Below are 13,387 nucleotides of genomic sequence, written 5' to 3' on the forward strand. Positions count from 1 at the left end.
TGTCTTAGGCTGTGACTAGCCCGTCTATCCCTTTAGTACTAAGTCCTGCCAGGTTAATCTTAGCCAGCAGCTTGGTCCTATATCTGCAGATACAATGTAACAATGTAATTTTAAAATTTCTAAATGACCCCTTTAAAGCAAGAAGAAACGTAGTTTTAATAAATACACTTAGTTCAATATGTCCAAAATAGTATTTCAACATGTAAGCAATATAAAATTACTGATAATGTTTACAGTTCTTTTGCACTAAGCCTTTGAAACCAGGGTGTGTTTTACACCTCCAGAAGTTCTTTTCACACTAACTGCATTTCAAGTACTACTCAATAAGTACTCTAAATTTCTTGATTTTAAAATTATAACGGGACACTTTCTATATTGGATTAATTTATTATACCTAATTGCCTTAAACTCGTTTCTTAAGAGTCAACTTTAATTGAACATATACTTTTCTAAATTGTCTAGGCTGTTACCAAGACGGAGAAGGCTAAACTGTGACTTGCATTTGCTATTTTGTGCCCATAGGACATTTGCACAGTCCTACCTCACCCCTCTGATCAAAGACCTAGAGACTTTTAGCTAACACTAAACCTTTCCTGTTACTACTCCTAGATTTCCCCAGCCCTCCTAGAACCCTGTGTCTTGCTTCTCTAACAACACAATTGTAGCAGTAAGCTCTGGAGGAGGTGGGTTTATAGAAGAAATCTTGCCATTACCCATAGTGAAAAGTGATCTTTTACTTCCCTACCTTCCCAATTACGCACAATTTTCACTGATTTACTACATCGACACCCTTTTTGAGATATGCCTTAAGGACACATTTCATGATATTTTGATAAAAGGTACTAAATCTTTTTTAATGTATCAGTGAATAGCTTATACAATTAGACATTTACTTATAGAATATGCAAAATGTTTGCTGTCTGATATTTAAGTTTAAACAATATTATTTGAAGGGAAGAACTTCTAAAAATCAAATCCAATCAAGGGAGAAAGCCAAATAAAATATACAGCGGTCACCCCAGGATATGTTGGTCATTGGAAGGAAATACAAATGAAACTTGAAAGTCCTTCTCTCCACCTGTTTTCATGAATTACCATATAATGCTCACTCCTTAGTCTTCCCAGTTCTCTTCCCAAGAACCCAAAGCAAAAGCTGTAGCAGGAGTGATAGTTCACCACACATTTTTCTTTTGAGAGGGGGAGATGTAGGAAATAGATTCATGTACATAAGTTTCACAAAGATCCACTTGGCTAAGATTTTTTAAGATGCTAAATGCTTGGCCGGGCTCACGCCTGTAATCCCAGCACTTTGGGAGGCCGAGGCGGGTGGATCACCTGAGGTCAGGAATTTGAGACCAGTCTGGCCAACATGGCAAAACCCCGTCTCTACTAAAAATACAAAGACTAGCCAGGCACAGTGGCACGCACCTGTAGTCCCAGCTACTCGGGAGGCTGAGGCAGGAGAATCGCTTGAACCTGGGAAGTGGAGGTTGCAGTGAGCTGAGATCGCGCCACTGCACTCCAGCCTGGGTGACAGATCGAGACTCTGTCTTAAAATAAAATAAAATAAAATAAAAATGCCAAATGCTTTAATGTAGATGTTTATAATATAAAATTGCTTTCTACTTCATTCTCACATAATAAATGAGGTTTCATGAGTTCCTGTACACAAATATATACATTCATGCATTAATTTATATTTGATCAATGTTGCGATTTATGAATAAGGCAGGAGATATTAAAGCTCACAGACCTTCCCATTTGGGTCTACATTTATCGTCTTGTATTAAATCTTGTTTATGAAGCAACTTTGAGATTTGCTTTTGCTCTAAATATAATGACTGGGATTCTTTCATTTTAATATATCGAACTTCCCAGTCCCTTCTATCTCCCTCAGTCACACTATGCACTAATTTGCACCTGAAGAGGGTTTCCCTTTTATTCCTATGGTGTTGTTTATGACAGAGTTTGACACATGGAGGGTGGTGAGGAAGAAGAGTTGCTTTAAGGATCATAGGACAAAAAACCTACAGCATTGGCCCTGCCCTTTATCAAATCGCAGGCTGGCTGCTGAACTAAAAATCTATCCAATTGTAATATTAAGGTTGGAATAATTGCAGAGTAAACAAAGCTTAACAAGATGTTTGTCCTAGTAAGAAAATTGAGATAATCAGACAATAATTTTGACGCAATACTGTAAAGACTGCCAGAAAAAAAACACGGTGAAAGATTCTGCTGAGACCCTCAGCCAGAAGCCAGAACTAAGCACATACTTCCTTTATAAAGCAGGACGAGTTTTTTAGGGTAGGATGTTCCCCAGAAGTAGTAATACCCAGCTCCACGATATTTCTTCCTACCCAGGACCGTGAACATGTCATTCTCTTGCCTTGAATGGCTCACTGCCTTGCAAGAAAATCTTCTACATGGAATTCCAGGCCTTCCACACTTTGGTATCATTCTTTCAGGTGCTCAAAACTGTCACATAAGCATGCTCAGATCTCTCCCATATTAACAGAAACTCCTCCTTGACAGCATATCCCCCTCTTGTCACCACCCTCTTTACTTTCAATCAGCTTCTCCAATCAGCTGTCTGCACTCACTGCCCATTTCTTTACCAAGCACTGCAATGCAGCCATGGCTCTTGCTGCTTCACTGAAATTATTCTCACCTTGCCAGTAAATCCACTGAGTGCTTTTTATCCTTATCCAGCTTAACCTTTCCATGGCAGGATTTGACACTATTGACTGCTCTTTAAAGCAACCTCTTCCTTTCCCTTCCTTGAGCTCTGCTTTTCTTACTTCCATGGTCATGCCCTGGTCTCCATGGAAGGCTCTGTGTTCCTATCACTCACATATGGCATCCATCAAAGATCAGTCTCAGTCAGGCCTGCTTTTGCTTACTGTATACTCTCCACCTAAACTTTTATCCATTTCCAAGGCTTCTATTACCTCGTTGACAGTTCCCAAGTACATATTGCCATTTCTTATCCCTCCATTGAGTTCCAGACCCACAAGTCCCACTGTTTTATGGATACCTGGAATTGGCAATTCAAATTCAACCTCAGTTTAAACTCGATTTCTCAAACAAATCTTCTCAGGTAAAATTGATTTTCAGCTTAATAGTGTGCTAGATAGCACCATTGTCTACTCCATTCTTTTGACAAAAGCCTGGTGGACACTCTTGACTTCTTCTTTAACTCCCATAGCCAGTCAAAGATCAGGTTCTAAGGGTCATACCAATTCTCAAATCCATCCATCTTTCTGCATCTCTACCACTGTGATAGAATAAGAAATTTATCTTTGATCTTTATCCATAATTTGTGGTACAGAGCTCCTAAAACTCTTGTAATTTCCTGAATAATTGGTGGTGATAGGAGATTGAGTTAATAAACATGCATGTATGATAAAACCTCCATTAAAAAAAAACCCTAAATGATGGGACTTGGAGAGCTTCTGGGTTGGTGAAGGCACACACATACCAGGAGGGTAGTGTGCTCCAACTCTACTAGGACAGAAGCTCCTGAGCACAGGATCCTTCCAGATGTCACCCTGTGTACCTCTTCACCTGGCTGTTCGTTCGTATCCTTTATACTCAACCAGTAATAGTAAGATGCTTTTCTGAGTTCTGTGAGCCACTCTAGCAAATATTTGTGTCCCTGGGAACCCCTGACTTTGTAGCCAAATTGGATAGAAGGTTGGGTACCCTGGATACTCAAAACTTGTGTTGGCATCTGAAGTGGGGCAGTCTTGTGGGGCTGAGCCCTTAACCTATGGGATCTATGTTAACTCCAAGTAGTTAGTGCCAGAACTGAATTGAATTTTAAGACACCCACTTGATGTTCAGAAAGTTGGAGCATTGTTTGATTTGGAGACAAAACCCCACACATTTGGTGTTAGAAGTGCTGAGAGTAAAACTGTTCAGAACCATCATTACCACAGTCTAGATGATGAACAGGAGTCCCCAAGACAAATATTCTTACATCTAGTCTTGCACCACTCTAATTCATTGTCCATGCTGCAGCTGGAATAATTTTAATTCAGGATTACTTCTTCTACTTCCCTTAAAACCCTTTTTGTCGTCCTTAGGATAATATCCACATTTCCTAACATACAAGGTCTTCTGCATCTGGGCTATGTCTACCTCTTATCCTTGTTCATGCTAGGCTTCCTTTTACATTGTTGTTCTTACCATAAAGGCCTTCTGGCAAGTGTTCATATATTCTGCATACTCTTCTTATGCCTCCAGGCCTGGAATAGGGCTCTTCTCCTTTCAGTTTTTTTTTTTTTTTTTTTTTTTGGAGACGGAGTCTTGCTCTGTGGCCCAGGCTGTAGTGCAATCTCAGCTCACTGCAACCTCCACCTCCCAGATTCAAGCAATTCTCCTGCCTCAGCCTCCCAAGTAGCTGGGATTACAGGCACCCACCACCACACCATGCTAATTTTTGTATTTTTTAGTAGAGATGGGGTTTCACCATGTTGGCCAGGCTGGTCTTGAACTCCTGACCTCACGTGATCCACCCGCCTCGGCCTCCCAAAGTGCTGGGATTACACGCGTGAGCCACGGCACCTGGCCTCTCCTTTCACTCTTAGCTAAGCTAACGTCAATACAAGTTGTCCTTCAGAGCTCAGCTTAAACATCACTTCCTCTAGGATGTCTTCCCTAACCTATTAGGTAAGGTAGATGTCCTGCAATTGGCTCTTATGGTGTCCTCTATGTCCCTAGCAACACTTGTCATTCTTTGTTATGGAATTGTCTCTCTTCTTCTCTTCTTTATAAAGCCAGCTTTACCATAGCACTTGGTACCTAGGAGGGGCCAGTATGTCCTTGCTGACTGACCAACTAAATGGATATTATTTCAAATAAACTCAGTTCAACAGCTAATCTGAACCTTTGGCCGTTTTTGAAATATGCACTGTACTATCCCATCTTTGTGCCTTTGCTAGTGTTGTTTTTCTGCTCAGATTGCCCTGACCTTCTATCCCACCTTCCCCATCTCAACACATTTTTAATCCTCAGCTTACATTTGACTTCTTCCAACCTACATTCCTAGTCAATAGAATCAGGGCTAGTCCTTCCCTTCCTCTCCCCAGGAAAATACCTATGAAGGCAACATTTCCCGTATATTTCTGTATGCTTAAACAACCCCTTAAAGTCTACCCATGGATCTCTTGGGGTTCTATAGGCCTATGAAACAGACTGGCTAGATGTTCACTAAATCTGTTTCCTCATCTTCCTGAGCACACAGCTAGACTACATTTCCTGGCCTCCACTGTGATTGGGAAGACTGAGTTTTAGCCAAGTGTACAGAATTTCCATCAAGAGTCCCTCATATTATCATCCTTGTTCCTCCTCTATCTGTGGATTTAAATGAGTATGATGAACTTGGAAGCCACATGTTAAAGATGACAGAGCCACAAGATAAAAGGAGCTTGAGTCACCACATGGAGCAGAGGTGCCCTCCAATCAGATGTACCTGTTTCATACTTTATGTGAATGGAAAAAAAAAAGATTTTTAAGGAGTTTGAAACATATTTTTATATGCATTGGTTATAGCAGTTAGCCTATCTTTTTTTTTTTAAATTTTATAAATTTTTGCTAAGGGAGGTGCAGGTCCACACCAAGGCCCAGCCATCCCAGTTAGCCTGTCTTAACTAACATAAAACACCAAGTTAAAAACCCCTGGTTTGTAAGAAGATAGTAAAAAGATTAGTGGTTGCCGGGGGTCGGAGGAAGGGAGGAATAGATAGGTGGAGCTTAGAGAATTTTTAGGGCAGTGAAACTACCATTTTTAATACTATAATGGTAGATACACATCTTTATATATCTGTCAAAACCCATAAAGTGTACAGAACCAAGACTGAATCCTAATGTAGACTATGGACTTTGGGTGGTAATGATGAGTCAATGTAGGTTTGTAGGTTCATGAATTCTAACAAATGTTCCACTGTGGTACTGGATGTTGATAATGGGGTGGCTGTGTGTCTGTGTGGAGAGGGGGTACATAGGAACTCTCTGTACTTTCTGCTTAATTTTGCTGTGAACTAAAACCGCTTTAGAAAATGAAGTCTACTGAAAACAAAAACAAAAACAAAAAACACAACAAAACCCTGGTTTACACATTTATAATTAATTTTTTTTTTTTTTTTGTAGAGATGGGGGTCTCACTATGTTGCCCAGACTAGACTCAAACTCGTGGGCTCAAGTGATGCTCCCACCTTGGCCTCCCAAAGTGCTGGGATTAGAGACACGAGCCACCATACCTGGCCAACACATTTAAAATACATAGTTTAAGCTACTTATATGCTCTAATCACAAACTGCCCAAGACTATTTCACTTTATAGCACAGAGCCTGATAATAAATATTTATTTACATGAGGATCAATCTACCCAGATAACACAGCAGCTCTAAATGTGTATGCTCCAACAATAAGGCTTCAAAATACATGGAAAAAAGGCCAGGTGCGGTGGCTCACGCCTGTAATCCCAGCACTTTGGTAGGCCAAGGTGGGTGGAGCACCTGAGTTTGGGAGTTCAAAAGCAGCCTGGCCAACATGGAGAAACCACGTCTCTACTAAAAATACAAAAATTAGCCAGGCTGGTGGTGCATGCCTGTAGTCCCAGCTACTCAGGAGGCTGAGGCAGGGGAAATCACTTGAACCCTGGAGGCAGAGGTTTCAGTGAGCCAAGAACGTGCCACTGTACTCCAGCCTGGGTGTGTCTAAAAAATTGAAAACAAAAACAAAAACATGGAAAACAAACGAAACCAAACAATGTGAAAACAATAAAGCTGAAAGGAGAACTACAAATCCACAATTATAGTTGGGGACCTCAACACTCCCTGTCAGTAATTAATAGAAGTATTAGTAAACAGAAAGCAAAAAAGTAGAACTACATAACACCATTAGCCAAGAGGATGTAATTGATGTTTATAGATGACTCCACTTAACAACAGCAGAATATAACTTTTTTCCAAGTGCCCATGCAACAGTTGTATACATAGGCCATATCCTGGATTATAAAGCAAAAGTCAACAAATTCAAAATAATTGAAGCTATATGAAGTATGCACTATGACTATGAAAAAATTGAACTAGAAATCAATAACATGAAGAAAACAAGAAAACCTCAATACATGAAGATTATACAACACATAATCCATGAGTCAATGAAATCTTTCAGGGAAAATAAAAAAATACATTGATCTGAATGAAAATTAAAATATAATATATGAAAACGTGTGGGATGGCCAGGCACAGTAGCTCACGCCTGTAATCACAACATTTTGGGAGGCCAAGGCAGGTGGATCACCTGAGGTCATGAGTTTGAGACCAGCCTGGCCAACATGGTAAAACCCCATCTTTACTAAAAATGCAACAATTAGCTGGGTGTGGTGGCGTACACCTATAATCCCAGCTACTCAGGAGGCTGAGATGGGAGAATTGCTTGAACCCGGGAGGCGGAGGCTTCAGTGAGCCGAGATTGCGCCACTCCAGACTAGGTGACAGAGCGAGACCCCATCTCAAAAAAAAAAAAAAAAAAAAAAAAAGAAAGAGAAAAAACCCAGAAAACTTGTGGGACACAGCTAAAGCACACCTGAGAAATTTATGGCACTAAAATATACTAGAAAAAAAGGAAAGGGTTCAAATCAATAACCTAAATCCCCACCTGAAGAAACTAGAAAAAGAACAAAATAAACCCAAACAAGCAGAAAAAAAGAAACAAATAAAGTTAAGAGCAGAAATCAATAAAATTGAAAATATGGAAATAGTAGAGAAACTCCATGTAACATATGGATCCTTAAAAACATCAATAAAATTGCTAAACATTTAGCAAAACTGAGAAAAATAAGAAAGAAGGCACAAATTATCAACATTGGCAATGAAATGGGTTCTCACTATAGATCCTGAAGCCATTAAAAGCATAAAAGGAGACTACCACAAACAACTTTATGTTCATAAATTCAACAACTTGGAAGAAACGGACCAACGTTTTGAAAACTATATAGTACCAAAATTCAACCAAGATTAAACAACCTAAATATTGCTATAATGATAAGGAAATTAAAGTCATAACTGAAAAGCTTCCAAAAAAGAAATCTAGAGTTCTACTAAAGATAAAGAAGACATTAAAAAGGCCTGTACTCTTACCACTCTGCGATAGTTTCAGATAACATGATTCCTGATGATCTAATGGTCAGGAAAAAAAAGAAAAATGAAAAAAAGCCTGGAAGGCTGGGTGCCAGTGGCTCATGCCTGTAATCCCAGCACTTTGGGAGGCCGAGGTGGGTGGATCACCTGAGGTCAGGAGTTTGAGACCAGCCTGACCAATATGGTGAAACCCTGTCTCTACTAAAAATACAAAAATTAGCCGGACATGGTGATGCACGCCTGCGGTCCCAGCTACTCAGGAGGCTGAGACAGGAGAATTGCTTGAACCCAGGAGGTGGAGTTTGCAGTGAGCCGAGATCACGCCACTGCACTCCAGCCTGGGCCACAGAGCAAGACTCTTGTCTCAAAAAAAAAAAAAAAAAAAAAAAAAAAAGGGAAAAAGAAAGAAAGAAAGAAAGATAGAAAAAAAAAGGAGTTAATGTGAAATGATCGTTTTCTTAACTTCTAAGATTCATTGATGTAGAACTGAACTTCTCTACCACTGTATTCTAACACTGACAAAAATGTTAATTTGCCATTATAACCTAACCTATGGAATACATCTTCCAGAGACCGTGGGGGACATGCACTAAAGGGGAGTTGGCTGCTTTTTAGCTTAAAAATCACTTATCCTGTTAGTGCCTCATTTTCTTCACAGATAAAACATGAATTCATTTATTTATCTAACAGATAATTACATAGCCTCTACTATGTCCCAGGCACTGTTCTAAGTATCTGGAACACATTTGTGAACAACAACAAAAAAGATCCCTTCTTCTGCGGAACCTACACATTCTATAAGGGGGGTGGGGCACAAAAGTTAAACAACAATATATAACAAAATAAATTGTACAGCATGTTAGAAGGTGATAATGCTATATGAAAAACAAAGGCCCGGAGCAGTGGCTCATACCTGTAATACCAGTCATGTAGGCTGAGGCAGGCAATCACTTGAGGTCAGGGGTTTGAGACCAGCCTGGCCAACATAGTGAAACCCTGTCTCTACTAAAAATACAAAAATTAGCTGGGTGTGGTGACATGTGCCTGTGGTCCAGCTACTCAGGAGGCTGAGGCAGGAGAATCACTTAAACCTGGGAAGGAGAGGTTGCAGTGAGCTGAGATTGTGCCACTGCACTCCAACCTGACTGGGCAACAGAGCGAGACTCCATCTTAAAATAAATATATATACATATATATATACACACACATATATGTATATATACACACACACACATATGTATATATATAAACAAGAGTGCAATATGGTAAGGAGGATATCAACTACAGGGGTCTTGGGCAGGATCCTGACCCACGATGGTGGGTCAGGGTAGGCCTGATTGAGAGGGTGATGTCTGAGCAAAGATTTGCAGGTTAAGGAGTTAGCCAAGGGGGTATTTGGGGAAAAAGTGTTCCAGGAAGAGCCACACATCTAGAGTGAAGGCTAAATTAGGAGTGGAGCATGCAGAACTTTTAGGCCATTTAAAGGACTTCATTAGTTGTGCCTGGTGGTGCACACCTATAGTTGGAGCTATGGGAGAGGCTGAGGTGGGGGAATTGCTTGAGCCCAGCACTGCAGTGAGCTGAGGTGGTGCTACTGCACTCCAGCTGCTGCACTCACAGAGTGAGACCCTGTCTCTGTTAGAAAAAAGTAAAAAATTAAAGGATTTCAGCTTTACTCTGTGGGAAATGAGAAGCCATTGCTGAGTTTTAAGCAAGGAATTGGTACCAAAAAGGAAAAAAAAGTGATACTTATATATAAACATATTGAGAATTGAGTGTAGGTGACACAAAGAGGAGCAGAGTGACAAGAAACAGTAGGATTTGGGACACACTTTTGAAGACAGTGCCAGCAAACTCCAAGGTTTTTGGCCTGTGCAAGCAGAAGGATGCTGTTGCTTTTAATGGGGAGGGCTGCAGGTAGAGTGAGTCTGGGGTAAATGTTTCTAGGGTTTCAAGGGTTTCATGACAGTCGGTGGCTTCCGTTGTAGCTTGAATCTAAAGGTCACTTCTCTGATTTGGTGTTTCTCACTATCTCTCCTGCCAATCCTCCTCTTTTTCTTTGCAACCCTCTAAGTCTTAGCTTTAGAGGTGGAAGGTCAACCTAATTCTCTAGGCAGGCATCGGCTGGTTCCCTTTACCTGGAGAGACTAAATGTAAATCTCTCTGCTAAAACCTCTGCCTCAGGGCACTGGTTCTTAGGGGAGGTGGTGACTTATTTATTTTGGGCCAGGTGTAGGACTTGTTGAGTTTACAGTGGATAGAATGAATTTTAAAATATGTCAACGGTCCACTAGGACCCGAGTTGAAACCATTAACTTATTTTATTCAGGTCTTTGTGTAATTGTGATAGAGACATCGATCCCTCTGGTCAGGGTTGCACTAAAGTCGTTGCACAGCAAAACTTCCCAAAGGCTACATTTTTATGTTTCATTTTCAGACTGTTGGTGTCACAGGAGCAATTAAAATTTGTGAATAATGTTTTTTCCCCCTAGATGAATAATGTGGATGGCCTGCAGTCTGCTAATATTCCTGCCAAGGGATTTAACAGGCTGTTGTGTTAGTAACAATGTGGATGCAAATTGTAAACATTTATCATCTCCTAAGTTTCATGCAATTTTCAAAGCCTGCTAGTTAAAACAGGCACTCTAACCTCCAATATAAAACAATCTTTAGATCATTTTCCATATTCCCCAAAAATATTTTGTTTTCTTGTAACTTCTATTTATTATATAAAGTAACATTGTAAAATCTGGTAGAAAGTAAGTAGTAATGTTTAATAAGTTTAAGGTCCTCTAAAATTGATTTCGCATCTCTTTAGATGCTGTGAACTACTATTAAGGTACATCAATAAAACATTCCATATAGTGGTATTTGGTAGTAAATTCTCTATGCATGTTTATTAGCAGTTTATTAGGAGGTAAACTAAATATTTGCTAGTGTAAATTTCCCAATAATTTATCTATACTCTCAGCATTTTACAACTGTTATGATCTTGACTCTTGAAAATTACCAATGTAATAGGAATGTCCAAATATTTGAGTCTTAAGATCAAATTAATATTTTGCCAAAGGGGAAAAGCTTTTCAAGAATTATTATGACTTGGCATGGTGTGGTGGCTCACACCTGTAATCCCAGCACGATGGGAGGCCAAGGCGGGCAGATCGCTTGAGCCCAGGAGTTTGAGACCAGCCTAGGCAATATGGTGAAACCCCACCTCTTCCAAAAATAAAAAAAAAATTAGCTGGGCATGGTGGTGTGTGCCTGTAGTCCCAGCTACTTGGGGGGCTGAGGCAGGAGGATTGCTCAAGCCCAAGAGGTTGAGGCTGTGGTGAACTGTGTTCACATCATTGCACTCCAGCCTGGGTGACAGAGTGAGACCCTGTCGCTAATACAGCCCCTTGGAGGAGAAAGACACGGCTCAACAAATATTGACTAACTTCTTACAAGTTATTGTACCAAACATATGGGGAATACAAGGAAATATAAGTCATGCACTAGACCACAAAAAACTCATAATCTAGGTGGCAGAATGGTTGAAAGTTAGAATGCACGAGGGCATGGAAGGCAATGATCTAATAATTCAGTGGATGCCAGAGAAACATATTGTAGGCATTTTGAGAAGATATAATTTAAAAAAAAAGATAATCAGTAAAGTCTTGATGGAAGTAGTGAAATTAAGCAGACATTTAGGGGAGGTGGACTCTAAATGGGTAAAAAAGAGGGGGAAAGGCAGCTTCTTGGTGAGAATTACCACAAGTAAAGACACAGAGGCAAAAGAGAAGCCCACAGACTTGGGAGCCTCAGGGGTGGGATTGGGAGGTGAGTAGACACATCTGATTACAATGAGGGATTGATATATGGCAACAAGAGGAAGCAAAACCTGGAAATTTGAAAAGGCTAAGGGGTTTAGACTCTGCTTGGAGGCCCATCTACTGTGGATGGGTTGGTTTCTTGTGTAAAGATTCAGGCAGAGTAGCAGTTAAGTCCCAGCCTCGCTACATATGAACAATGCATTACTTAATGATTTAACTTCTTTGAACTTCAGTTTCCCTTCCGTACAAGGGAGATTATATCTGCTGAGCAGAGTTGTGAAAGCTGTGTGAAATAACAGTTCATTGTGATCTAGCCAAGTGAGTGGTCATGACATTAGTGGTCACTTCCTCTCTGTGGTAAGTGGGTGGGGCAGGCAGGCCACACTAAGGGCTTGTGAAGAGGAAAATGACATCATTGAAGGGATAGATGTGAGGTTTGGGGACTGTTAATTTTGTGATGGTGTGCGGAATGAACTGAAGAAAGGGAGTGTGTGTGTGTTGGAGGTGAAGGGAACATTAGACCACCCAGGAAGAACCGGGGCTGGAACTGGCTGTACTGGCTATGACCAAGCCAGCAGAAATGATGAAGCCAGCTGGGCATGGTGGTGCACACCTGTAATCCTAGGTACTCAAGAGGCTGAGGCTGAAGGATTGCTTGAGCCCAGGAGTTTGATCCTAAAATGAACTATGATGGTACCACTGCACTCCAGCCTTGGGTGACAGAGACCCTGCCTCTTAAAAAACAAACAAACAAACAAACAAAAAAAGCAAAAACAAAGTGAACCTTAGAGGACAGGAAACAAAGGGATTTGGAGAAGATAAGCTAGATTTAAAAAATAGAATCCAGGCCCTGTGTGGTGGCTCATGTCTGTAATCCCAGCACTTTGGGAGGCCGAGGTGGGTGGATCAACTAAAGTCAGGAGTTCGAGACTAGGCTGGCCAACATGGTGAAACCCTGTCTCTACTAAAAATAAAATTAAAAAAAAAATTAGCTGGGGCGTGGTGGCAGACGCCTGTAATCGCAGCTACTTGGGAGGCTGAGGCAGGAGAATTGCTTGAACCCAGGAGGTGGAGGTTGCACTGAGCTGAGATCGTGCCATTGCACTCCAGCCTGGGTGATGGAGTGAGACTCTGTCTCAATAATAATAATAATAATAAAATCCAGAAGAAAAATGTATTAATTTTGGGTTAAAGAAAGAAGGATCACACTAGTAGAAGGAAATACTAATGAAGACCTATGTTAGTATTTGTTTGTGTTTGTTTCTGTTTTGTGTCTGCCCAGTTTATCCAGCTCTTTCCTTTGTTTAGGGGCTCTTGTCTCACTTTAACAACATGTCTTAATCTGGCAAATCAGAGCACTTGCGTTTCTTGGCACCAGTGATTGGTGTGGAGGTGAGCATGTTATAAAACTGGGCTGGTCAGCCTGCT

The sequence above is a fragment of the Gorilla gorilla genome, chromosome 17 (genome assembly GCF_029281585.2).
Source record: "Gorilla gorilla gorilla isolate KB3781 chromosome 17, NHGRI_mGorGor1-v2.1_pri, whole genome shotgun sequence".
Lineage (NCBI taxonomy): Eukaryota > Metazoa > Chordata > Mammalia > Primates > Hominidae > Gorilla > Gorilla gorilla.